Raw genomic sequence first — 25576 nt, forward strand, 5'->3', positions numbered from 1 at the left:
CTGCTTTGCGTCTCTCCGTCAGATAACCCCATGTGCGTGATGCGCTATTACAGGTCGGCTATTTCCCTAAACCTCCACACAGCTCGTATATATATTTCCACCAAGGGGTGAGAACGTAATTATTACGAAAACGATTATTTATTTTTTATAATTATTATTTTATTTCAGTTAGTTTTTCAATAACTGTTGTTAGTTTAGTTTCGTTTTAGTTTTTCAATTATTTTGCCGTTTTTATTTTATTTCAGTTTACGAAATAGTTTTTATCATCAATCGTTTTAGTCTTAGTTTTAGTTTTCGTTTATGAAAATAACCTTGATTCACACAGTGTTCAAATGAGATCTGTAATATTTTTTAATAGTTTTAAAAGAAGTCTCTTCTGCTCAGCAAGGCTGCTTTTATTTGTACAGAAAAAATACATGCCTGATTCAAGAAGGGGGTCTGATGGCCAACAAAAATATTATTTTACTAAGTTAAATTGTGCTTTGTTGGTATAATGTCTGCTAGAAGGTTAAAAAAATGAAAGTTTAAATATTCTTAAATTGTTGTTTTTTTATTTGTTTTTTCTTTGAAAAGCATGACAAAACAGTAAAGAGCATATTTTGGCCATTTAATTTATGCAATGGTGAAAAAAAATGGCAAAATACATGGAACTCGAAAAACCATGTTCGGTATTCAGCCTTCGGCCCAGTGTTTCATTTTGCTCTGTTTCGGACAAGAATTTTCATTTCGGTGCATCCCTAGTATCCGTAAACGGCAATTGAGTGTCGCACAACTCTGACTGAAATTCAATGACGTCAAGGCTGTATGTGATTGGTTATTAAGGCACACTTGACCCAAGTTGACTGTTATGCTTTCTCCAATAGTAGGCTAAGCAATACAGACCCTCTCATCTCCCTAGAGTAAGACAATCTGATCAAACCCTGATCAAACACACCTGTCTGTAATTATTAAGTGCTCCTGAAAATCTTAATTGGCTAGTTCAGGGTAGATTTCCAGGAACAGAATTTGGCACCCCTGTTCTATATAGTATGAGTAAGGACAATATGAATGAAACTCAGTTACACGACATCCATCATGTTGTCACTGTCACATGACCTACTACATGTCGCTACACAGCCATTCACAACTCCTCGAAAATTGTGTTCACTGCATTCTGATTCACAAACAAATGACTCATGAACAGGTTATTTATCTAATTAGATTCAAAACTCAGGAGTTACTGGTTTGAATCAGTTTAACGATTGAATCCATTTATCAGTGATTCTTGACTCACTGAATCACCTACTCAAAAGTCCTAAAAGAATCATTACATGGAATAGTTAAGGAATCAGAACCAGAATCATTCAATTGCTTATGATTCCCATCCCTCCTCTGCACTGTCTGTGTGACGCTCAAAAATACTTGAACTTGGTGAATATACTTGAACTTGGTGAATAAGTAAGCCAAGACAGACAAGATGGTTGGGGGCTTTGTCTACATGATGAATCAATATTATTTCAAAGTCCCACTGCGCAGTAGCTTGAACAATATTACAATACGAAAACAAACACCGCCTGTACAGAAGGTAAAGGAGTATCCCTGATCCTAATACCTAATTCCAAAAATAATCTTGGCAAAATAGCAAGCGCACTAAGATTAACAGAGTAGTATGGTTTCGCGCAGATTAAAATGAGTCTTTTTGGTTAAAGCTGCTCTGGATGACAGCTGTGAGGGTGGACAGATGGCCGCTGGCCTGTAGGGGAGAAGCCAGCGAGACTGTGTCAGGACAGGGTTACTTGGTCACCAGTGAGAAACCGTGAGACCAAAAAGCTCATTTCTGCATTGCAGCGCTCAGCGGCCATGATTAGCATTTAATGATGCTTGCATACTGAAAAGCAGTACTCCCTCAGACAAATACCGTTACGAATACTGCTAGCCAGCAAAAGAGCCCTAAAAAGTCTTGAGTCTGCTAATGCAAATATGGTTACAACTACCGTTGGCTAAATAGTTTTTTGTAAAAATGCTAATACAAATGCTTTTGTAAGTCAAAAAAAAAAAAGTTAGCATCAATCAAGAGTTTTAAAATATATTGCTAAGAAATATGCTGATAAACATTGCTAAAACAAATGCTAATTGTATTATGACCAGTGTTGGGTGTAACACGTTACTAAGTTCCTGTAATTAACTTACTTATTCCACAGAAAAAAGTGAAGGGATTACTGTTCATTTTTAGGTAATTTAATTTACAGTTACTTCTAAAGTACTTGCGATACAGCTGCTTTAACTGAAAGAAACTTGCACTGACATACCTTAACATGTCAGTGCAACACCAGTAATGTTTTCTTCTAAGGGACTTAAAATTTACTTGTTTCAGTTTTCTTAAAGTCGGCACGAAACAGAAGTTGCGATAGTCTTTTCTTCCCTACTGTGACCAAGCGGCAACCTTCCGGTCTCTCTCGTGAAACCAACACGGAAGTGACTAAAACTGCAATTCATCGACTGGCTGCTAGAGGCTGGCTCCAAAAGGGAGTCAATCCCATAGACTCCCCATGTTAAAATGCCCAACTTTACAGCAGAAAAAAATATGTTTACAGCCTGGTACAAAAAGTGGTTTTGGTCTATATAGCTAATTTTGCCCTTCACGACAACTGTGAGGGGGGTGAATTTTTTTATAACTCATCCGTTTAAATTATATTAAGCCTTAAATTTCAGCATAATTAATGGCATGGCCACTTGAGTGACAGGTGGATTGCCGCAGCAGTCACCACCGTCAAGCTAGGTGGGCATGGTTTCAGCAACAAGCTCCTGCCTCTTTGCCCATTTTCGATTATCCGGGAGTGACACGCAGTGATGCACTGCCAAGATGGCGACGGCTGGCTCCGCCTACTTTAGGCTTCAAAAACGCTCTTCGGAAACCTACGGGTAAAAAAAAAATAATAGTAATGTGCACGGATATATCATTTATAATAAATACTTCAACACTGTGTAAAAAAAATTAGAATTGTCATTTTCTGATTTCATGGTGACTAAGCTTTTTTTTTATTCAGATATTTTGCAGAGTAATTATATTTGTTAACTAGAGATGCACCGATTGCAATTTTCTTGGCCGATTCCAATTTAGGGTTAGGGTTAGGTATTACAGTTGTTTTAAATCTAAAAGGCTAAACTATTCCATGTTCAACTCAAACTGAAAGAATTAAGTTTCATTTCTATTGTCTATGCATCATAGAAGTAATTAACGATTCTAATAATTAAGTTACTTATTGAGTAATTAAATTACTTTTCAGACAGAGTAATTAGTAAATTTAAATACAATATTAATGATGCAATTATTAATTACTTTTTTAAAGCAACTTACCCAACACTGATTATGACTAAGTGCAAGTGTACAAAAATGATGTTTTTAAATTATTTCATATATAAAAAAAATTAAAAAGATATAAAAAAGATTTTCTGTTAAAATGCTAGAGATTTGATCATATGTGTGCACTTTACCACTGTTTATTACACGGCTCTGTGGAATACTTGATTCTGATTGGTCAGTCGCGACATTCCGAGGTATGCTATCCCTCGATAACAACCAGTAAAAGCTAATAACACAGGCTCATCCGGGTAACAGCAGTCGGCGCTGTACTCTTGCTTGAACTATTTTTTCTTGGTGCAAGCTTTGCGTTTGTTTAGCTAATATGATCACCCTGTCGGGGTTTATTCGGAGATAACAACTGGCTGGATGTACATTATCCCTTACATAAATGTTGTTTGCAGAAGGTAGAAGCTCTTGCTCTCTTCATTCGCTTGAGGCTACAATTCAGCTAACAGAGTTGGTGAACTGCAGGTCGATTTAATGTTGCTAGATTCTGTCTGAGAACATACAATGATTACACTATTACACAACACTCAACTTCTAATCTGCAAATTTAAACTACAAATTAAATTTCAGGGCATTTTCTGAACTGTTTAATAGATATACTCCCAAACACTCTACCAGCAAACCAGCAAAAGGTAAAATGAAAAGACTGAAGAAAATTACTCACAAAACCGTACTATGGCAGGACCATGGTATGGCAGCATAAGCTGGTTTTCGCCGTTTTCTTCAAAGAATGGTACAAAAGAATTAAAAACAACAGTAAAAATAGTCACACTACACTACATTTTGATAACGCTGTGAAGTAAACAAACACAATGCAAATACAAGTATAGGCTTCTGCTTTGTCTAACACCAACTGAATTAGATTATAATGAGTTCAATCTATGTCAGTGTACAAGAGAGTAATGCATTTTAGGCCCCGTTTACAAGTTCAGTCTTGGGTGATCTGATTACAAGTGCTCAGACCTACATACAACACGCCAGAATGTTTTGTGATCCAAACCGTAGTGGGAGGCAGTCCATATCGCATTTACACTAATGCATTCTGATGCAGCACTGCCTACTCATCTGTCAATCAACCACTGCACTCATCTGTCAATCAAGCAATGGTTTTAAAATTTGCTATTTATGTGTAACTTAGAAATACTGATAAATTATGGAAAACTCATCTATAAAAATGCACAAGATTTCACAGAGCCTCTCCAGTCAATATGTATTGACATGGATCAGATGAAGCACACACCTGAAGTTTAGCAAATATAGTTCAAAAACAAGAACTATTATTAAAAAAGAGAGAGAGAGACCAGCTTGTGAGTAAAGTCGATCACAAGCGGTCACAGGAGACACATCCATTGTGACTACTTGTGATCAGATACACCTAGACAGATGTTAATACCAGGTGTAAACAGGGCCTTCATTGCATCAGGAATGATAACTTACTCATTTACAGATATCCTTGTTTAACCCTCTTAGCGCCAAAGTCGCAAAATTGCGACGTCATACTTAATCAAATAGACTGTAGTTCCTAATATGGTGTAATATCTCATTTGTATTCCCTACCACTAGATGGCAGATATGTAGTACTTCGATTCTAGACCGAAATTACATCACCTTCCTATTCAAAGTGTTTGAGGAAAGAGCAGAGCAAATGAGCTATCCTGTCATTGATGCGGAAGCAGTTCAGTTCATAGCGTGCGGGTAAGCTGTGAGATTTGTGAGAGAAAATCGCCAAATTGCCTAAAGGGTTAACAAAACCGTATTTGATAAGCATATTTTGCAAGTGCAAAAAATTATTTAAACTGGAAATAATTTGCCATCAAATAACATAACAGGATCCATCAATGTACAACTATCAGTGTTGAACACTAAAGTTTGACATGAAATGAAAATACAACCTATTCTAAATGCGTTATTAATCTTACTGCGAGCGATTCAACCATGCATGTTTTTAAAAATTGAGCTTATAATTTTGAATCAAAACATCACTAAAATGACAGACTACTCTCCAGTGACATACAGGACTTCTATCATTTAATCAGCTCAAACTCCGCCCCTTTTTTCAATCAAATGTAAGCTTCGATTCACATCAACAACCAATATAACCAAGTACCTGCCATACTTTTTTTTCCTGTTTCACTTCTATTACATCTTACATTACTACTAGAGCCCGACCGATATGGGTTTTTTGGGGCCGATACCGATATTAGGGAGTAAAAAAGGGCCGATATTCTTTGTTTGGTGTGGATTCGCCACGCCTTTACGGAGATATGGCCATTCAAAGTTTCAATGGTTTTCCATAGACTTAAGCTTTAAAGCGTTTCATCCAGGTCGCCAGTAGCAAACAATGGAGCACGCTCTGCTGGACAAACTAAGTAATTACATCATTTCAAGCATTTTATCTGCGTTATATGTTCTGTAAAAAAATGTTCATATTGATGGCATATCGGCGGCATATTAGCCGATACCGATATATCGGCGACAGGCTCATATCGGCCGATAATATCAGCTAAATGATATATCGGTCGGGCTCTAATTACTACTTCCATTACAGTACAACTTTAAGAGACCAATTATAATGCAAATATGTAATGATTTATATTCTTAAAGGTATTAAAATAAATCTCACTATTTAGCTCTCTACGAAAAGCGAAAACAGTCTGTGAACATTTACACATGCAAATCCTATTTTTCCAGAAGAAACCAACTCATTTTAAACAAGCAACCTGCTTGTTTGCTTCCACTTTATGCAAACAAGCATTTGGATTTTTGGTCGAAACTTTTCCACTGAACTCCATGTTATATCAGATTAACCTACAGGTTAAACTGTGACTGTTATAAACTTAAAAAAAAAACAGAGTTTTAGAAGTTCGGAAGTGATAAATGACACTCAAAATTCAGTGAGGTAACCCTGGTAACAAGACAACCAATAAAGAAAAGTGACCAGCTCCGGTTAAAGGGCAGGATTTCCGCTGTGGCCAGTGGGGTTTATAAAATCCTCCTGCACATTTATCAAAATCACCTTTAATTATGAACTGCAAAGGAAAGGCAAACCACAAACTAACATACACAGACCTGAAAGAGGGGATGGTACTAATCAAAGAGCACACAAGCAAACAGGCAAGTCATTGCAAAGAATTCACACAAAACCCATTCACAGACAAACAAGCACTATAAACTATTCTCACCATACTGGTTCCAGACATAATCAACTCAAAGCACACACATTAAAGACCCTTACACTGGAACTGAGCAGGACAGGCATAAAGGCTGTACCAATGATTACAGGTTGGCATTCTGCATTCAGGTGTCTGACAATGTACAAGGAAAGCTCAACTTTCAGGGTCCCAACTCACTCACACACAAACTTTAATACAGATATTTGCCTTCAAAAGTACACAAACCACATTCAACACTGCCAGACAATAACATTGATATAGATTAGAAACACTTCATACTTCAAAGTCAAACTTTTACATCCAGACAATCATCGGCATTAGGCCTGTCGCAATAATCAATATATCGACTTATCGCGCAATATATGTACATGGCCTCAATCATTTTTGGTGACGCAATATATCGCCCATTATATTTACTTAAAAATTTATGTCACCATGTTTTCTACATTCCACTTGCGTCTGTGTCTTTTGCAGCTTCTCGTACATGACGTGTAGTCATAAGGTGCTAGTTCAAATTTTAAAAATGCTTCTACAAAAAAGGTTTCATCTGCAGATATGGCCTTGTTTAGGGATCTGTGCCTTTGTGCATAGTATTTATTCACACTATTTATTCAGGTTTTTTAAGGTATCTAATATTTTGATACTTAATTTGCATGATCTAAATATTCTTAAAAATTAAAAGTTTGTTGTCATTTGGAAGTGTGTAGGCCTTCTTGCATTATTATGCTGTTACATTATGATTATATATTCAGTGCATAAAATGGTCTTTTAAATGACAATAATATCGCTTATCGCAATTATTTCTGGGGCAATATATCGCACAACAAAAAGTTGTTATCGTGACAGGCCTAATCGGCATTCACTCATATACTCAGAAGGCAAGTACTTAAGGCCGGGACACACCAAGCCAATGGTCGGTCATCGGTGAACCTCTGTCGGGCTAGTTTGTTTGGCATGTTCCACACGTCGGCGGCAGTTTGCACGATTCAACATGTTGGGGGCCGTCGGCGAAAGTGAGAACTCTGATTGGATGTTCAGGTTAGTGAACGAGTCAGTGCCCAAGAATTAAAGCGAAAGTGATGAAAACAAGTAAATGAAGGCGGTACACACACGTGTGATCTTATGTGATCTTACCCAAGCGTTCCAATATGCAAATATTTTCATAACAACATGAGCCGCTTAAAATGAAAGTTATCAACATAATTGATATTCAAAATGGTTAGCAAGTGCTGCTTTGTTTACGGTTTTGATTCGGTTTCCCCTTATGAATGATGAATTTATACTATTGATAGCTGCTGATATAGACAGCTAATTCCTCTCACGCAGGCGCAGAACACACGTGTTGGTTTGCAATCAGCTGTAGTCTGAGTGGTGTGTTCAAGCGCAGCTTTTCTGCCGACGCGAGGCGACAATACCGTCGGCGTTCGTCGACGCTAGTTCTTTGAAGTTGGCTTAGTGTGTCCCAGCCTTTACATTTAAAATCACTCCGTTTACTTGCGATTCAGACTACTGCTCTCAAACACTATGAAAAAGTATTTGTAGTTGTATTTAAATACATTGCCATTTCAGCTTCACAGGCTATTATATGGCAGACATAGATTCAACATAGGGCTGCAACAAATTATTTTGATAATCGATTAATCTAATGATTATTAGAATGACTAATCGACTTATCGATTATTTCGCAGATTAATCAGTAAGCTTTTAGCTTTTGCCATTAGTTAAAATAATGAGTTGAGTTATACATATTCTAACTAATAAATAAAACAAGGTAAATCACTTCAGATTTTGAAAATGTTAAACAATTATATTTAACAATAACAATTACAGTCTTGTGCTACAGCGCCACACTGGTCAATACGTATTACTGCAGGCTCTCACATTAGGCTATACCAGATCAAAAGAATATTTGACCATTTTTTTGCCAACATCGTCGATAATGTCAACTAATCAATGAGTCAATCTATTTTGGCCTATACAGAAATAAAAGTATTAGTTCACCCATGAAACTAACCAATAAAATGGCGTTTTTTCAAACCCATATGACCTTCTTTTTTCAGTGTAACAAAAAAGGGGACATTAATCCAAATGTCTTAGCTGCTCTTTTGATTACAAAGGAAATGGTTTGGCAAATAAACAAAGAAAAATATAAATTTAATGGGTGAAGGAATCCTTTAAAACACAAAACTAGCTTCACTTACACATCTAAGTTTTGATTAAGTCTGAGTACTCGTGTTTTCAAAACAAACATAAGAATAATTAGTTTATTCATGCATCCCAAACACAATTCAAAGTTGTAAACGCTATAGTTATTGTTGGCCAAAAGACAGTAGGTTTCTAGCATCAGTCACCTCTGGGCATACCACAACTACAGCCAAGCCTGTGATACAGAATACCAGCAATGTCTGCCAAATATGAGAATGGGACAGACATTGAAAGAGCAACACACTAAAATTGCATCAGAAGAAACAATCAAATCATTGTTTCCCATAAACTTTCTCCCAAACTCACTTTCACTTAATTGGCATGTTTAAATAGCAGATAAATTCTATACGAGCTTTGCAACATCTATACAGTGAAAATATTCATCATCAAAACCAAACGAAATTCAAGGAGCCTATGTCTTATTAGACTTTTACATTATACATTAAATAAATAATAATAGAAATAATATATTAAAATTATATTTTCAGAAAAAAAATGTGAGTGCTTGCCTATGCAAAACACCACAATGCTAGGGTGTTGTGTTTTTTTTAAAGCATGTTGCTAAGTGGATGGGATTTTTACACATTTATGCACCGGGAGAATATAAACAATTTTACTTAAAGGAAGAGTTAACTCAAAAATGAAAATTGTGTCATCATTTACTCACTCTCGTGTCACTCCAAACCCTCATGATATAATATGGGGATATTTTAAATAATGTCCTTGACATTCTCTTCCATGCAATTGCAGTTATTTGGGAATGGAGCTTTTAAACTTCACCAAGAATGCAAACGCACCAAATGTGAAAATATACCACAGATCTCTTGAAGCCATACAACAACAACATTATTCTTTTGAGCGAATTTTTTTACATGAATTGGTTGAGCTGGTTCACAAAACCGAGCTGAACAATTCATTCCCAAAATGCACTGCTCTGGTTCTTGAGAAATTAGCAGTGAATAATGACTTCAATTTTAGTTCGTTTGACACATAAAAATTCAATAAGAACTGGAATATAGTGCATGGCTACTTTTCTGATGCTTTTATTTCCTTTTTGTCTCCATTAATTGTAACAGCATGGAAAAATGTAGCCAGAATATTGCTCAAATTTCTCCTTTCGCATTTGATGGAAGAAAGCATGTTAGGAATCTTTGGGCAAACTATACCTTTAAAACCAATAGCAAACATCTCCTCAATAAAACTACCAGTCATGTCTGTAGAACAAACTCGCATCCATAACCCCAAGTATGAGGAACAGTAATGCATACTTTAGCAAACTCCACTATTAATAAATATATATTCTATCAATCAATATACCATTCAAATCAATCTAGTGAGCTGCCTTGTTCCTTAATGAAATTAGCAGGATCCCTCATCATCCAGTATGAGGGGCTTAAAAAAGCACAACTGGTTTTATGTAAAATAACTTTGTAAGCCTTTCATGGCAGTTTAAATAAATCAGAAAGCTCTTAAATGTGTAAGCTTACATTACAAGACAGTGTGTGCACTGCACTATAGTTAACTTACCTCGAACACCCCTCAGGTTTCAGAGTCTCCCGTTCTCCCTCATCTGAAGACCATGCAAATAATTTCCACTGTAAACTGTGTGTGTGAATTTGTGAGCGCCTCTTCTCCTGTAGAATAAACCAGTGAGCTCAGGAGATCACAGACTCTATCCGAACACCTGTGGAGAAAAAAAGCAGTTCAGAGTCAGACCACAAACATACACATAACCACAGAAGATCTGAAGATAGTAGTAGATGTTTGTCAGTGGTAGAGGTTGTAGAGTGATTTTCTTATTTGAGCATTTATTCTTAGATGTCAAGTAGAATTGGTTGCACTCAGATTATGTGTAACTCATAAAAGAGATGATGAGATTTCATGGAAAGTGTAGGAATGAGGGCAAAAACAGGAAGCCATTTTTGTAAGTGAGGTTCCAAATATTGCCAGTGTAGTTCGACATTATTCGGCAGCAAGAAACTAAAAATTCAATAAAGAAAAACCAAACTGTTCTCAAACATCATAGTATGCAATATTTTAGACAATCTGGTGTTGGGCTTCTCTTTATTGCACAGCGACTAGTCACAAATACCGGGCATTATTGCTGAATGTTGTGGCAAGGCGAAGCCAAAACGAATAAAACGCTAGCCAGAATAAATCAAGAATAATCCCCCCCCCTTCCTTTTCAATAGTTCTAACAAACTTCACCACATGCTAATTCTTGACAAAGCCAAACCTACGGCAGCAATTACATGACTCACTTTGTGGATAGGCACAACAAGAACTCCATTCTCTAAACACACAAGCTGACCAGTTAAAAGAATGGGAGAAGATTTCCCTCAGGTCTCCTATGCTGTAGTCTACAAGATTGACAAAGTATATTCAAGGTTCAGATCAGAAAAATAAACAAGCGTTACATTAGCACACCGTAATGTTTCTTTAGAGATTTTAAGTAAAAATGAGCATGCAAAGTGGTTGGTGCTTAGGCTCCCAAACACACAGTAGTTAAGTTATAAGTTATTACTTCTTAAACTCAACAAAAAGCATCTGTATCTTAAAGGTCAGTCCTTACCAAGAAAAACACTGTAATTTATTACCCCTGATAGCATGCAGGCAGGAATTTAGTACACAATCTGTGCATTTACTCCTCACTATGAAACAAATTTGATGCTATTAATAAGCATAACTCCTCATCAATATCTAAATTGTGGTCTTGAGCCAGTCTCGGCAAGTTCACAACACTGTATAAAAGACCAGTCTTTAAGGTTCATACATAATGCACTAAAAGTCACTTAAGTTCAAACCAGGGCAACCAAAGGTTGCAATACCTATAAATAAAACATTCAATGTTATATATTCATGCTTGGCAAACCACACCCAGCAAACATGGGCTTTCCTTTTGAATAATATCACAAATATGCAAAGTATGAGAGCTTCTTGACTGTGACAACCTTATCTATATTGAGCACAATTTAAGCACAAAACTAAGGTCAAATACATTTTGACAGTCTTCTGAACAAGGTTTAGCTCAAAAGCACCTTGGTTGCTTATGTTTTTGCTCATTTGTGATCCACCCTGCTGTGTGCAGGCCTGGGCAGTTAACTGGCCTCTCTCGAGTAACCCAACACAGATACCTGCACACAGAGGAAGCTAATAGACAACAAAACACCATTTATATCTGCAGTCGAGTGGCGTATCACGTTTGGCTGGATATACGGTTTCAAAACGAGGGTTTTAGCAACATTGTAAGAAAAGTAAATGGGGCTTGATGTAACAATGGAGAGCTGTAAAAACACGCAGCGGCGGCCTCACGAACTTCCTTGTAACCTGGTGGATTCTCTGAAGAGGACAAAAAAACCGAGGAAAGTTGTGGAAGCAATGGTGTTTACAAAGGAAACAGACGTGTTTTGAACGTAAAAGGACGGTGCGTTCGGGAATAAATGTTTTAAATGAACTGTTGAGATTTGTTGCGATTAAAAGTAAGTTAGGTATGAGAGAGGGAAAACCGCGGGGTGGGAAAACAAGCTTGCTTTAGCATCTCCAGCCATAATGGCATTTGCAAGAAAGTTATACGTGCCTTGCTATGAATGCATGTTTTTTTTAAGGTAAATATATAACACGATCGAATTAAAATAAGAGCACTTAAGACTATTTATGTGACGTTTAAAATCAAATAATCCGAAATGAGTCTTTCGTTGGGGTTTCCTAAGTAATTTATAATTCAATGGGAGCAAGGCCAATCGAGCATGGAAGAAAAGTATGAACGAAAGCAAAACAAATCTTACCCATGTTGAGCACGGCAACAGCAAATATTCCAAATAAAGCACTTTTCCCATTGCATTTGCAATTGATAAAATAAATCAGGGCTCCGCCAATTCCATTCCCACTGACAAAAGTGAAGTTATTCCACAAGCGAGCGCAGTCCCCTCATTATAATCCTAGAGGTATCCCATTTTCCAAAGAAAAAAATCAAGAGCATGGATGCCGGAGCATTCTCGCTAACAAAGGGCGCCGACAATCCTAGGTAAAAACCCAACGAAACGGTGTAGAACAAAAAAATCTCAGCTCCGGACTACAAATGGCCAAACGGCAGATCCAAGACGTCCCAAACTTGTGCAGACCTTTTTTCTCTCTCAAAGAAGTTGTTCCTGTTTCGCCAAAGCTTTGGGGGAGGGGAGCTGTTTTATCAAGCTCCTGGCCAAAGACAGAAAGCGAGAGAGCTTAAAATCCTGCAGGCTGTTTGTGTGCTAGAGATCCACAAAAATAAACGCTTTAAAGCAGGTCTGTATTTGCAGAGCGAGCGATATGCGTTAAAAATAGCAGTGGATCAAATAATAACCGCAGCTGGCTGCACCGACACAAAGATCTCTTATGAGAATCAACGTCAGTCCTCATAGACAGTACATCGGCACACTTGTAGGGCTATGTTTCTTGCTATATTATTCGACATTATATGTTTTAGATGCAAAAAGGATACTCTATTTCCTTTATCCTTTGGACTGCTCTCCTTTACAGTGGTTGGGAAAAGCCGCTATATTTTAATGGTGAAAAGTGTGCGGTTGGAAAAACACAGAGGGGTGTCCGATTCCGCGCGACGGGGCTTCGGGATCGATTCAGTCTCCCCAAAACGTGCTAGTCACAGACTTTTCTTACGAAACACTGCCGATTTAAATAGCTCACGGCACTAACATGGCTTCCCCCATCAGAGATGAGCGAGTGCCGCTGATGTGTGCTCGCCACCCCCCTCTTTGATCCGGCCGGATGGTTCAGTCCATATTGTAATAAGTAGCGATTCTAGGTCAGGTTGACTCGCCATTGAATATAGTGACTGACGGCGGAGATCAATTCGAGCCACTGTGTCTGAATCCACCCGAAATTCTTTGTTATTCAAATATAGGCAATGGCTAATCAACGCAAGGAAGAGCTCACTAGTGTAGTAAAGACATGTTGAATCCTGGTGTGCAGCTGGTTTGTTAAGAGTGAGACATTGAGAGGTAAGAGAAGGTGTCAAATTATTATAATTTTTATTTAAATGCCAGACATATTACAGCCAATGAACATGACAGTAGTCATTTCCAACATGTAGTATAGAAATATATTGAATATAGACTACAATATGAAGAAAATGAGAATATACAGTAAAAAAAAAAAATATTATAATAATAATAAATAAATAAAAAGCGTATGAGATCATCATACAAAGGTGTCAAAATTATAGTCACATTTCCTACCGTTTAAGTGACATCAGATGCTAGATAAAAATGAATCTCATGAAAACATGTCTGAATTATATTTATTCCCAAATAAAAATAAATCAATTATTACAGTTCTAACTATTATTACAACAAAGGAAAAGACATTAAGCTTTACATATAAGCTTTACACATTAGCGAGAGAAACCCGCTCAGAGCGAAAGGAGCGTAACAAAAACCACCAGCAATCCAGGCCAGCTCACACAACTTCTGTGTGTTCAGTGTTTAATGTGATGCATTAACAAAAATCATCCAGTCTTTACCCAATCCCCAAGTCTGAATATTCCCTACTATGTCAAATAAGTATGATGAGTGTGAATATGCAGTATTCATAACAATACCCGGAACACGTACTGCATCCATGCATCCAAGCAAGTGCAGCATAAAAATAATAAATACCACCATTTGAATAAAATACCACAGATCCAACAATCTTTCCCAAAATCTTTTGCTGATCCCACGTTTAAATGTCATTTGGAGACACATAATCCTTATATCACCCCGTTCCACTGAGACACAATGACAACAAAACCTCTTATAGAGGCAAAACCAGAGAGAGGCAGAATACAAACAGATTTCATGATTAAGACGAGCGCGAGAGCAGAAATATATTTAGTTATTTAAACAACAAGAAATTGCTATTTATTCAAGCCTGAAATCGAGAGCGAGAGGAGACTAAAATACATTTTTCTTAATTTTGACGACACCAAAACAATAACTAGTGTGTGAGTGAGTGAGCGCTCGGAGGTGACAGTGTCTGTTGTTCACACTACAGAATATTAAATGCTGAGGAAGAGGAGAGGTGAGACTCATGGGATTAAATGCATTTGCTGGCAATCTAATCCTGAACCGTCACTACCACCAACAAACCCCAACGCGATTCCACTGCCCTGTTTTGGGAGGGGGGCGGCTAAAAGCAACAGCACAAGATTCTCATTCCATCCTGGGGTGTACTCAATTCCCCGTGATGTTAGCAATTGCTTTCTCGCTTTTTACCCACTGCTGAGTCCTGAACTGGGTCCCCCCAGGTAACAAAGGAGAGGAAAGCCAACGATCTGTTGCCTTTTCCTCCAGCAGTGATACGTGCAAACAGTGCTTCCCTGCTGATAGAAAGGAAATGTATTAACTATCTTCCAGGAGAGCAAAAAAAACATGACAGTGTCTTAGTGGAGTATGAAGCTTTTACCTCTCTGCTCTATAAAGGAGAGATCAGGGACAGATGACACTGTTTACATACTTTAGTGTGCTCAACTGAGCTTTCCTGGAAAAGACAAAACACTGGCATGGAGTCAGTGTTATTTTTGTATGACTGATGAACTATTATAGCTTTTATTAATATTTTGGTAACACTTTACAATAAGGTTCCATTTGTTAACATTAGTTAACCTATACTAACAATGAAAAATGCTTACTGATCTATGTTAATGTTCATTTCAACATGTGCTATTATTAAAAACAAAAGTTTTATCTGTTAATATAATTTAATGGACCTGAGCTAATATGAAATAACAATCAAAAGCTGTATTTTTATTAACTAACAATAACAAAGATTAATAAATACTGTAACAAATGTAATGCACATTGTTAGTTAATGTAAGTTAATTAATGGGACCTTATTAGGGATACCAATATTATGAGATATTTTTTTCGGTTTACATTTAAATTTTTGTCAAATTTTCAGTAATTTTGCTGTGTGTTTTTGCCATTTTAATTAATTAATATATATATATATATATATATATAACAAACAAACATGTTTAGACATGTATATAACATGTCTAAACAAAAATGTTAAATGTTACCTGGAAACTAGAGGAAATTAAAAAAAAAAAAAAAATTTTTCTATTATTATTTTATTCTTATTTTAATTTTTTTATGGTTTTAGTTTTAGTTTAACAATAATAACCCTGATTGAAGTACAGTGTAGTTTAAAGGATACTGGTCAAAGTTGCATTTTAGGCCAGAGACACACTTTGTGCAAAGTACCCAAACATACTGCAAAGTGCAAAAAAAAGAAGCACCAAATTTATTCAGCCCACATACTTCCCATCCTTTCTTGCATTACTGTCAAGGTAATTTCAGTAGTTAACTTCAAATATCTGTGTCATTAAACTGGCTGTGCTTTTATTCAGGTAGCTTGTTAACAGTTTAATCAACTTACTCAGCAAGACTCTCGTCTTGAAAAAGAAACTCTCTGTAGAAGACTTGCTAATGCCTGTTTTATGCGGCAGTCCAAATTGTGTAAATAGAAGCCTTTCACGTACCTGTTTTGGACATTACTGTTGATTTGACACAAGTTTTGTTAGATGCTCTGATAATGAAGATGATGAGGATGAAGATGAGGATGTAGGGAACATAAGCCCTTGGAGCCATATGGCACAGGTGTGTTTAACCATCAAGTGTCTCCATGTGACATCTGGTTGAATGAAAGAGCACAAACAGGATTTGGTTCATCACCAGGATACAGATCGCTGTCTTGATCCAGCTGTCAAATGTTAACCCTGTAAACCTGACATATGAAATAACAGTAATAATAGTAAGAGAAGAATATATATTTTTTGAAAAGGAACAGTTTATTGAACCTTTAGATGAAATCTAAATTTTAAAAAATTCCTCAAAAGCCTGATGTAACATATTTGATAATTACATTTTTAACATCTAAAATCTATTCTATTTTGTAGTTATAATCACCACATAAATTTGTTTCTTTAACTGTCCCTTCTGCTCTTCCCTCTATTTTTCCTCTCGTTTTGCTCTTTCCTCATTCCCTCAGGGTCAAATATCAACTGCTTCAGATGCATAAAAACGCATAAATGTGTTTTGAAAAGAACAATTAACATTTCATCAACATGCCACTTAATACCAAACAATCTAATCAAGCACCATCATTTATTCGATAATAGCATATCAAAGCTCTGAATTAAAAAGAGAGTTATCAAAATAAATTTCTGTGTAACTGTTGTTTACTAAATTAAATAATGCATTTACTTAACCTGAGCAAGTTTTTTTTATTGTATATTAATTAGGTAAGAAGTGAAATGCTTGCATGATCAAGTGTGCAATGATTGAATTTTTTTCAGTGCTGCCAGTGGGAGAGAGTTATGATCTCTCTTCAACTTTTGGCTGAAGTTTGAAGGAAAGATTTTTTGGCCGCAGTCATATCCGTCTCGACAGGACAGAAGATCTTTCGACTCTGCACAAACGTCACAGCAAAACAAACTTCCTTTGCCGGGCCCCCACTCCTCTTTTTTTTTATTTCTATGATTTTGGAAGCGTGCATAGCTTAGTTGCACCATCCATCCTTGTCTCTCCATTCCATAAAGTTTATTTCCTTCTTGCCACTCTACCCTCCTTCTCCCTTCAGCCTCTATCTCATTCATCTCAGTGTTACGCACCCTGTCACTGTAATTGGAAACATTTCTCTCTAACCCTGGTAAACACTTTTAGATATACACAAAAAGACTCAAGAGCAACACCAGCAATCAACATAAATGCCTCATGCTCGGTATAAGATGTAAATATTATAAACTCTACAAGGTGCAGTGGTTAGCAACAGGTTGAGCCAGCGCTCATAGGTGATAGGTTTGATCTGGCAAATCAGTTCAATCGGCAGCTATCTCGGTATACCAGACAGTTAATATCAATGTAGGAAATAGACATTCAAGTACAGTTCCTAAATGATTTGGGAAAAGATTCAGATATACTTCCAGTCAAAAGTTTGAAATTGGTCATATTTGTTAATGTTTTTGAAAGTGTCTTATGCTCAGCAAGGCTATATTTATTTCATCAAAAATACAGTAAAAACAGTAATATTATAATATATTATTACAATTTAAAATAAATTCAGAAATTTTAGCATCATTACCGTCCAGTCTTCAGTGTCACATGATCCTTCAGAAATCATTCTGATATGCTGATTTGACAACTCAAGAAACATTTATTATTATTATCAATGTTGAAAACATTGTTGCTATATATATACAGTATATATATATATATATATATAATTTATATATATATATATATATTTTAGACTGTCCAGTTAATACACAACTTGCCGCCATTCAGCCACATTATTGAACATATGATTTCATGATTTTATGTTTAAGTTTTCCTATTATGCTTTCTTTGCGGAAGATGTGTCCTTATTGCATATCTTTTTTCTTTCCCAAACAATTTCTTGTCTCTTTATTTTTTTCAGTTTTTTTTCCTAATCATTTTTCAAATAAAAAAAAGTTCCACAGAAACTGTACACGAAGAGTTAATTATATTATAGAAGGGAATAGACATGTATTAGTCATTGACCCTTTTTCAGAATTACGCCCTCAGCCCATCCAGTCTCATCCAAGTTCATAATTGTTTTTTCTTTCTATAGCCATTCGAATATATTCGTAGACAACATTCAGTTCAGTAGTTTTGGTGAAGATTCAAACAGCCATAGCATTCTAACACCCACATAAGTCTCTCTTGGCCTTTGCCTAAGCCATGAGATATTATCTTCTACCTGTCTAACACAAATGGATGTGCTTGTCCCCCACTAGAAGGTGAGGACTGGACCACCAAGGCTGTGTTGATAGGGGGGTTTATACATGTCATCTGTTCAGGCAGGTATCCAGTCATTATGTGGTTGTAGTTCTGCACGCCAGCCCCTATGCCACATTTCAGATGCAGGTGTCCTTGTCTTCTGCCATCTACCCATACAGACACAAATAGCTCAACACACTGCACTTAAGAGTTTCTGTGGACATGAACAATCATCTAAACTTAATAAACATTTACACACAGTGTATCTGTTTGCTTCCTTCTCACGTTAACTATTGTCTCTCAGTGTGTATGTGAGTCTCAGAGGGTGTTTACTGTAATGTAGCTGTAGCGGTTTGTGGTTGTCAGGGTGGCTGAGGAGGCCATTGTGACATTTGCTAAACAGACTTTGGTTTTCTTCACTCAACAACACATTTATGCCCACATCTTTTCTCTCAGTCAGCAACACGAGAGCGGTTTAAAGAGCTTTAGTGTTTTTAATAGGTGTCCTTGATGTTCCCATGGACCTAACATTGCTCCTAATCACTTGGATTTATTAAATGGTAACCACACACTAGAGTGCCTAGTGGTTAACAGTCTGGGCTTGTAACCTAAAGGTAGCAAATTTAAACCTTTTTGGATAATTGTGTTCCTAATAGTGGTTCTCATGTTGGTGGAAAACCTGGAAATATAATGGAATCATAAAATAGTGATTTCCAGACCTTGTTGTTATTGTTAACTCAAACGAAAACTATTCAAATGGTTTCATTCATTGAAATAAAGCTGAAATATACATAGAATATAAATATAAATATAAATAGATAGAATAGTAGATGAAAAACTAAAACAAAATTAGAAGTTAGAAATAAAAAAGCTCCACAAAATGAATAAAATGTAAATGAAAACTGAAAAAAATCATGTTTAAAGTTAATATTAATAAACAAACATTTATGTTTTGTTAATAAACAATATCAATAAATACTTTAATAGTACGTAATAATAAAATAACTACTTGAAAAGCCATGCAAATTTCAATATACGTAATTATCTATTTTAAGGCCAAGTTTGTGGAACAAGTTTATTGTTAATTTAATGAACTACAATTTGAAAACTGATTGCATACATTCACGAAAAATAATGATGGATGGATGGATGGATGGATGGATAGATTTCATAGGAAATACATCAACGGAAAGAAAACTGCACTTGCTGAACCATTAATTGGGGTCTTTAAAGCATACTCAGAAAAATGTTGACTCTGTGAAACACAAATGTACATCAATACACATTAGAATCAGTGTAAGTGCCTCCCTGCAGATCTGGGAACAGCTCTAGAGAGCCCCTCCACCCCATGGGCAGCGTGACTCAGCGAATCCTGGTAAATAGGCCAGTCAGCACGGCTGCCAGTCAGTCACTAGGCCATCAGGCCAGCCCGCCAACCAGCCAGCAGGATGTCTATATATACTGTGCAGAGCGAGCGTGTTGAGTCTGATAAATAATTGAAGAGCGCAGTCATTAGCCTAGATTATTTAGCTTAAACGCTGACTTCCATCCACCACAATCAGAAGTCATTACCTCACAATGAGCAAGAGGAACATTCGAAGTTACGAGCCAACACCTGCCAGTCAAACAGGGACGAATAGATTGTGCCTGATGCCGGTGGAGGCAGGAAAGAACTGCAGTGCACACCCAGGGAAATGCTGTTAGATAAGACAGCTATAAGGTTTATGGAGGCATACAGCAAGACGAGAGAAAGATATTCCTCCCAGCCACCCTGAAACAGTCTGCTCTCTACTGGGCCTCTCGACCCGCTTGGAGGATCGCCAGAACACATACAAACACACTGTCAAACCCACAGCACATCCAGAATTTCTAAAAACATACACAAAATCTTATTCAAGCACAGAAAGGCATATAGGCATATTAAACTAAACTGCATATTTATTAAGCAGTCATAATTTGTCTCATAAATTCTTTGAATAGAAAGTAATGTGAAAAACGTGCTCCACAAAAAACACCTTCCAGGATTACAAGTGTGATACATATGTTAATATCGAGTAATTTACACTATAGACCCAATATTGCCAGTTATGTCTCACGCATGCTGTGAGTTAATGATTCAATGACTCTTTCATAAACAGAGTTGCTTGGTTCCGAATGAATCAGTATTTTAAACAAATTGGCTGAATGAATGAACACACAGTCACTTGACACCACCTGTTGGGTGTATAACCTGCAGAAAGAGATAGTAAAATCCTCTATTACTTCACAGAGTGTCTGGAATGCACAAACACAGACAAGCAGAGAGATACAAATGAAGAAAGGTCACTGAGCTGTATGTTGGATTGTGTCAAACACTATTGGAACGCTGCTTGATCAATTGGATTGGAGGACTGTTGTATAAATTATTATTTTATCATTTTCATTCAAACTTAACAGTTTGTACAGCTTGGTTATTGTGAATCTGTCACATTATTCAGGTTTTTTAACCATTTCACATGCAAAAATGTTGTCAGTAAGAACAGATGTCAAAAGGTGAAGTCAAATTAGCAATATTTGGAGGGGGCAAAAAGATATATTTTTATTGTAAATAGTACATTTGCAAAATTTGTGTGGGGAAATCTTTTGCCCTCAAATGAAATTCTGGATCGTAGATTATTATTGAAATGATTGAAATACACCTGCGAAATTTGCCAAAATACAGTAAATGTGACCACACCTAAATTCATAAAGGTACAGCAATGTTTAATTGGGAAAATTGTCATGTAAGATAAAAATAAAAAAAATTAATGTTGCAATAAGTTTTATCTAATGTTTTCACATGACACCAGGGGGAAAATTATTATTTGTTTAAAAAATCTATGCTACTACTCTCTAAAAAAAACAGCTCCACAAATGCAGATAGTGAACATGAATTTCTCTTTTCTTTTCTCTTCCGCCCATCTCTCTCTCTCTTGCAGGTCTCTGTCCCCTTGATAAAGAGCGGTTTGAATATCAATGAGGTTTATTCTCTCCCGGGTCTGCAGCCAGCTGTTATAGAGTGAGCGCCATTCGGCTGCTATTTTGAGGCAAGATACGTAATTAAAAAATCAATACCTTCCGACAAAACCTTTTCACTATACATAACCATATTGACCTGGTTCACTTACATGCAAATGCACAAATACCACTAAACACCAAGAATAACACCAATCCCTTTCCCTACTAATTTTCTAACAGTTCTGGATCCAGATATGTTAAAAAGCAATAACTAACACCAGACAGAACCACATTTTTGGTAAATCTGTGAACTGTATATCTTGTGCGTTTGAGATGGGGAGTAGCACCCCTGCAGTTATCCCTGGCACTTGAAGCTTGGACGCACTCGTCTGTTGTGACAGTGACAAGACGTGGAAATTTCTGTATGCAAATAAGATGTAAACAGACCATCAGGGAGCCATCTGTGTGGCTGGAACTCCCCGTGGGGGCGGGGCCTCTGTAGCCAGGGAGACGTGTAAGCGAATGAAAGTTCACAGCATCAGACCTCTACGGATGTAAACAGAAGTGTTATTACCTCAGTCTTTGCCTGTTTAAGGGCCACACTTACATGGCCGTGAATTAGTGTTTGTTTAGTGCCTACAAATGAGTCGACTGTCTTCACACACACAATGGGGAGAGCTTGGCCAGGCCCTTGTAATTAACTATCCTAAACGAGGAAGGAAAATTAGGTAGAAGGTTAATATCGACAAGCTTTGTGTGGATACAACATGCTGTTCCATCAGCGCTGATAGAGGTTGTCCTCTCATTCTGACCTGAGTGGTACTGCTCTTAATAGACAAGTTTAAAGCTGGGTAACTTGAAGACAACATGAAATGGCATCCGCAAGACGTTTAATGTCTGTAATGTGTTGTATCTGAACATTCAGTGGGAAATAATGTAGAATGGGCTTGGATCTGGAATTGATTGAATGAAATGTGGGCGTTCAGTGTTAGAATAGAGGCATGCTGACTTGAAAATAACAACATGGCAATTTGCAAAGCATTTAACTTCTGTTATATGTATTTATTTATGATTGAGACAGAATATTCAGTGGGAAACAATTAAAAATAATAATAAATAAATATATATATTTACATGTCCAAAAAGTACGGTGAAATCCTAATAGCTTGTAAAGTAAATCAATGATATCTTTATAACAGTATAACAAACTACTTACATAGCATGCATATAAATATTAGTTTGCAATCTCAATCTCCCAATAATGTCTTAGTAAGATGATTTAAATGTTTAGTTTTATGATCAAAGCTCTGATGATGTTTTTTTTATTATTGTGGGGAGCAAAACATAAAATGCAATACAATACAAGGATGAATGTGAGATCTGATGCTCATAAGTTTATCCAGTGGGAAATAATTTATAATTTTCTAATAAATTTGTAATATACAATAGAAATAATCTTTTGAATAAATGTTTTTTTTTTATCATGAAAAAGATTTTTGTTGCAGAATAGCTTACAAGAAAAGCTTTTGTTGAATGTTGCAAAATAAGACAAGGCACAATTATGAAGTAAATTTCATATGGTCTTTAATTTTTAGACCAGACAAACAGAGTAAATTTGGTTCTTATTATCTAGCTACAGAGGTCCAGCAGTCAGGTGGAAACGTATTAATAAAGGACATTTAAAAGCAACAGAAGTTGACCCAAAGTGCACAATTCCGCTATTAGAACAAATACTCAAATAGAAAAAGAAGTAAAGACAAAATAAAATTCTGGAAAGCATTTGTATGTAGTTTTGGTCCTCAACCTGTCGATCTGTATGTACCATTAAGGTCAGAAGTCTTTTTAGGGCAACAGTTTGTGTCTCTGTGTGTACATGCGTGAGCTGTGGAAGTTTTTGCTGTTAGCACTAGAGCTTGTTTCTGAAACACACAAGCATACACACAAGTGTTCCAGCAGCACACCCTCTCATGGAGGGAACAAGCTAAAAATATCACACACAAACACACACACACACACACTTACAAGAAAGGCAAGGCAATCTCTCTCTTGCACACGCAGAGTTCTTTGCCCTCTTTTCAGCTACTTAGTGTTGCCACAAATGCCCTCTTAGCACCAAATAAGACCCAAACCACAAATGAGTGTCATTATTTATTAAGATCATTAGTTCTAGTAAAGAAGTGATAGTATACAGTTCAATCTTTCACCCTAACCTTCACATATAGTTTTTCTCTCCCTGTTTGAATTAAGCTCAGCACCTTGACTCAACCTTGCCTGAGGCTCTATACCTCCCTAGACCAGCAGACAAACAGCGTAGACCACCAGCATTACATTAGCGGTTTAGAATTTAAAGGCTGTATGGAACACTTTATCAAGTTAATTGATTAATTGACTTAATTTCATTTTATTCTAGACAGAGTTTTCTATCAAGATGAGACCATAGCTTTCATATAATCATTGCATCATGAAAGGAATAGTTCATACAGATAAGGAAAGCTGTGTAATTATGTCAAATCTGCATGATTTTCTTCCTGTGGAACCAAAAAAAGAGATATTTTGCAGAATGCCTGAGCTGATCTTTGCTATACAAACATGAAAATGAACAATTATTTCCACTTTTGAGCTCTAGAAAGGACAAAAGAAGCACCATAAATGTATGAATTGTACTTTATAAAATATTTGGAAGCCATACGTTATAGCTTAATTTGATGAACTGACCATAACGTTTGTTCTTAAGTTGGTTTTTGATACATCATGAAACATGCAAGAACCAAGCAGAAACATTTTAGGTTTGAAACAAATAACTTTGGGGAAGATAACAACTTACATTTCAGCCTGTTTCTCACATAAAGCTATCATTTGATTTCAGAATACAGCACACAGCACATTGTGGTGGGTAGTGATCCGAGCTGTGAACACAGAAGTTGTGAGCTCAAACTCAAGCAGTGTTGACCCAGGAACTGAGAAGTACTATAATTTCAGCCCTATTCTGTCACCGTTCTTCCCTGGAGCGCGACACTTCCCCATGTTCCGCCCCAGGTTGTTCCAGAGGGTCTGTCCTGGCAATTAGTGTAACCGAAAGTCACTTTAAATGAGAATGTATGTACTACAAAGCAGAGTGACTAAACGGATTTCCAATTTATAATCCGGACAGACCATAAGAGGTTTGAAATATCATGCTAACATTAAACTGTGCTCATAATGTTTTATGCTTTGTATCCATTTCTAGATACTAACCCATGCTCATTGGAAAAAAAACATGTCTGTGGTGATATTTCCTCAGAATTATATTATATTGCTTCTTGCACATTTTTTTACACTTTCAGAGTGGAATATCTAGTGAGTGGCGTTAAAAGCATCTTCAGTTTTATCCCGAAATGGACGAACATGAATCTGGCAACATTTCATTCCGTTTGTTGTTGTACATATTGTGGCAGTTCAGAAATGAAATGTCCAGTGAGTGGCACTAAAAGGTTAATGCTCTATCGCATTTGAAAATAACATACCACTTAACTAAACCTAACCTATAATGTTAACAGAACACATATTCACTGAAGCAACCAAGCCATTTTAACTTGTTTCTACAAGTTGTGCATACCCGATCACTCCGCATTGCAACTGCAGTGCTGTACCAGGTGAGCTACCAAGCATGTTTACTACATCAGAAAAGCCATACATAGTTGATTATATTAGGCAACCATGAAAATGTATTAGTTTATGAATCATGCATAGTATTGTGCAAGGAACCCTGCAAAAATAAGTCTTTATTAAATGATAATCTAATCATTTTATAATCAATAAACTGTAATCATAATTTGTCTGAAAAGTATAGTGTTTTGTTTTGAGTGTCTTTATTTCAGTGTTTTTGTAAGCACATGCAACGTTTTTCAGAGAACACAGAAGTTTTGGGAGTGAACAATTTTTTTTGTAAGCAAACACACAGATTTTGGGGAGAATGCAAAGGTTTTGCGAGAGAATCCAGAACTATTCATTTCAGCTATAGTGAATTGTATGTATATGTACGTTTTTGGAGTTCTGCGTAAATTTAGGTAGTGGCAATTTTTTTTCCAATGAGCCTATTTCTAAATACTATAACCTGA

General features: G+C 36.5%; 1 protein-coding gene across 2 annotated transcripts in view; it reads right to left on the minus strand.

The window, feature by feature from the left end:
• LOC107746055 (B-cell CLL/lymphoma 9 protein-like) overlaps positions 1–13233 on the minus strand; it is a 50683-nt gene extending 37450 nt beyond the window's left edge. For both annotated transcript variants that reach the window (XM_016560112.1, XM_016560111.1), the window contains exons 1-2: positions 12513–13233; positions 10255–10411 (exon numbers count right to left, since the gene is read on the minus strand). The gene's annotated coding sequence lies outside the window, so the exon portion shown is untranslated. The remainder of the gene's footprint in view (positions 1–10254; positions 10412–12512) is intronic.
• Positions 13234–25576: the final 12343 nt, after the last annotated feature.

This window comes from Sinocyclocheilus rhinocerous, unplaced genomic scaffold, assembly GCF_001515625.1.
Source record: "Sinocyclocheilus rhinocerous isolate Xijiao unplaced genomic scaffold, SAMN03320098_v1.1 scaffold1880, whole genome shotgun sequence".
NCBI lineage: Eukaryota > Metazoa > Chordata > Actinopteri > Cypriniformes > Cyprinidae > Sinocyclocheilus > Sinocyclocheilus rhinocerous.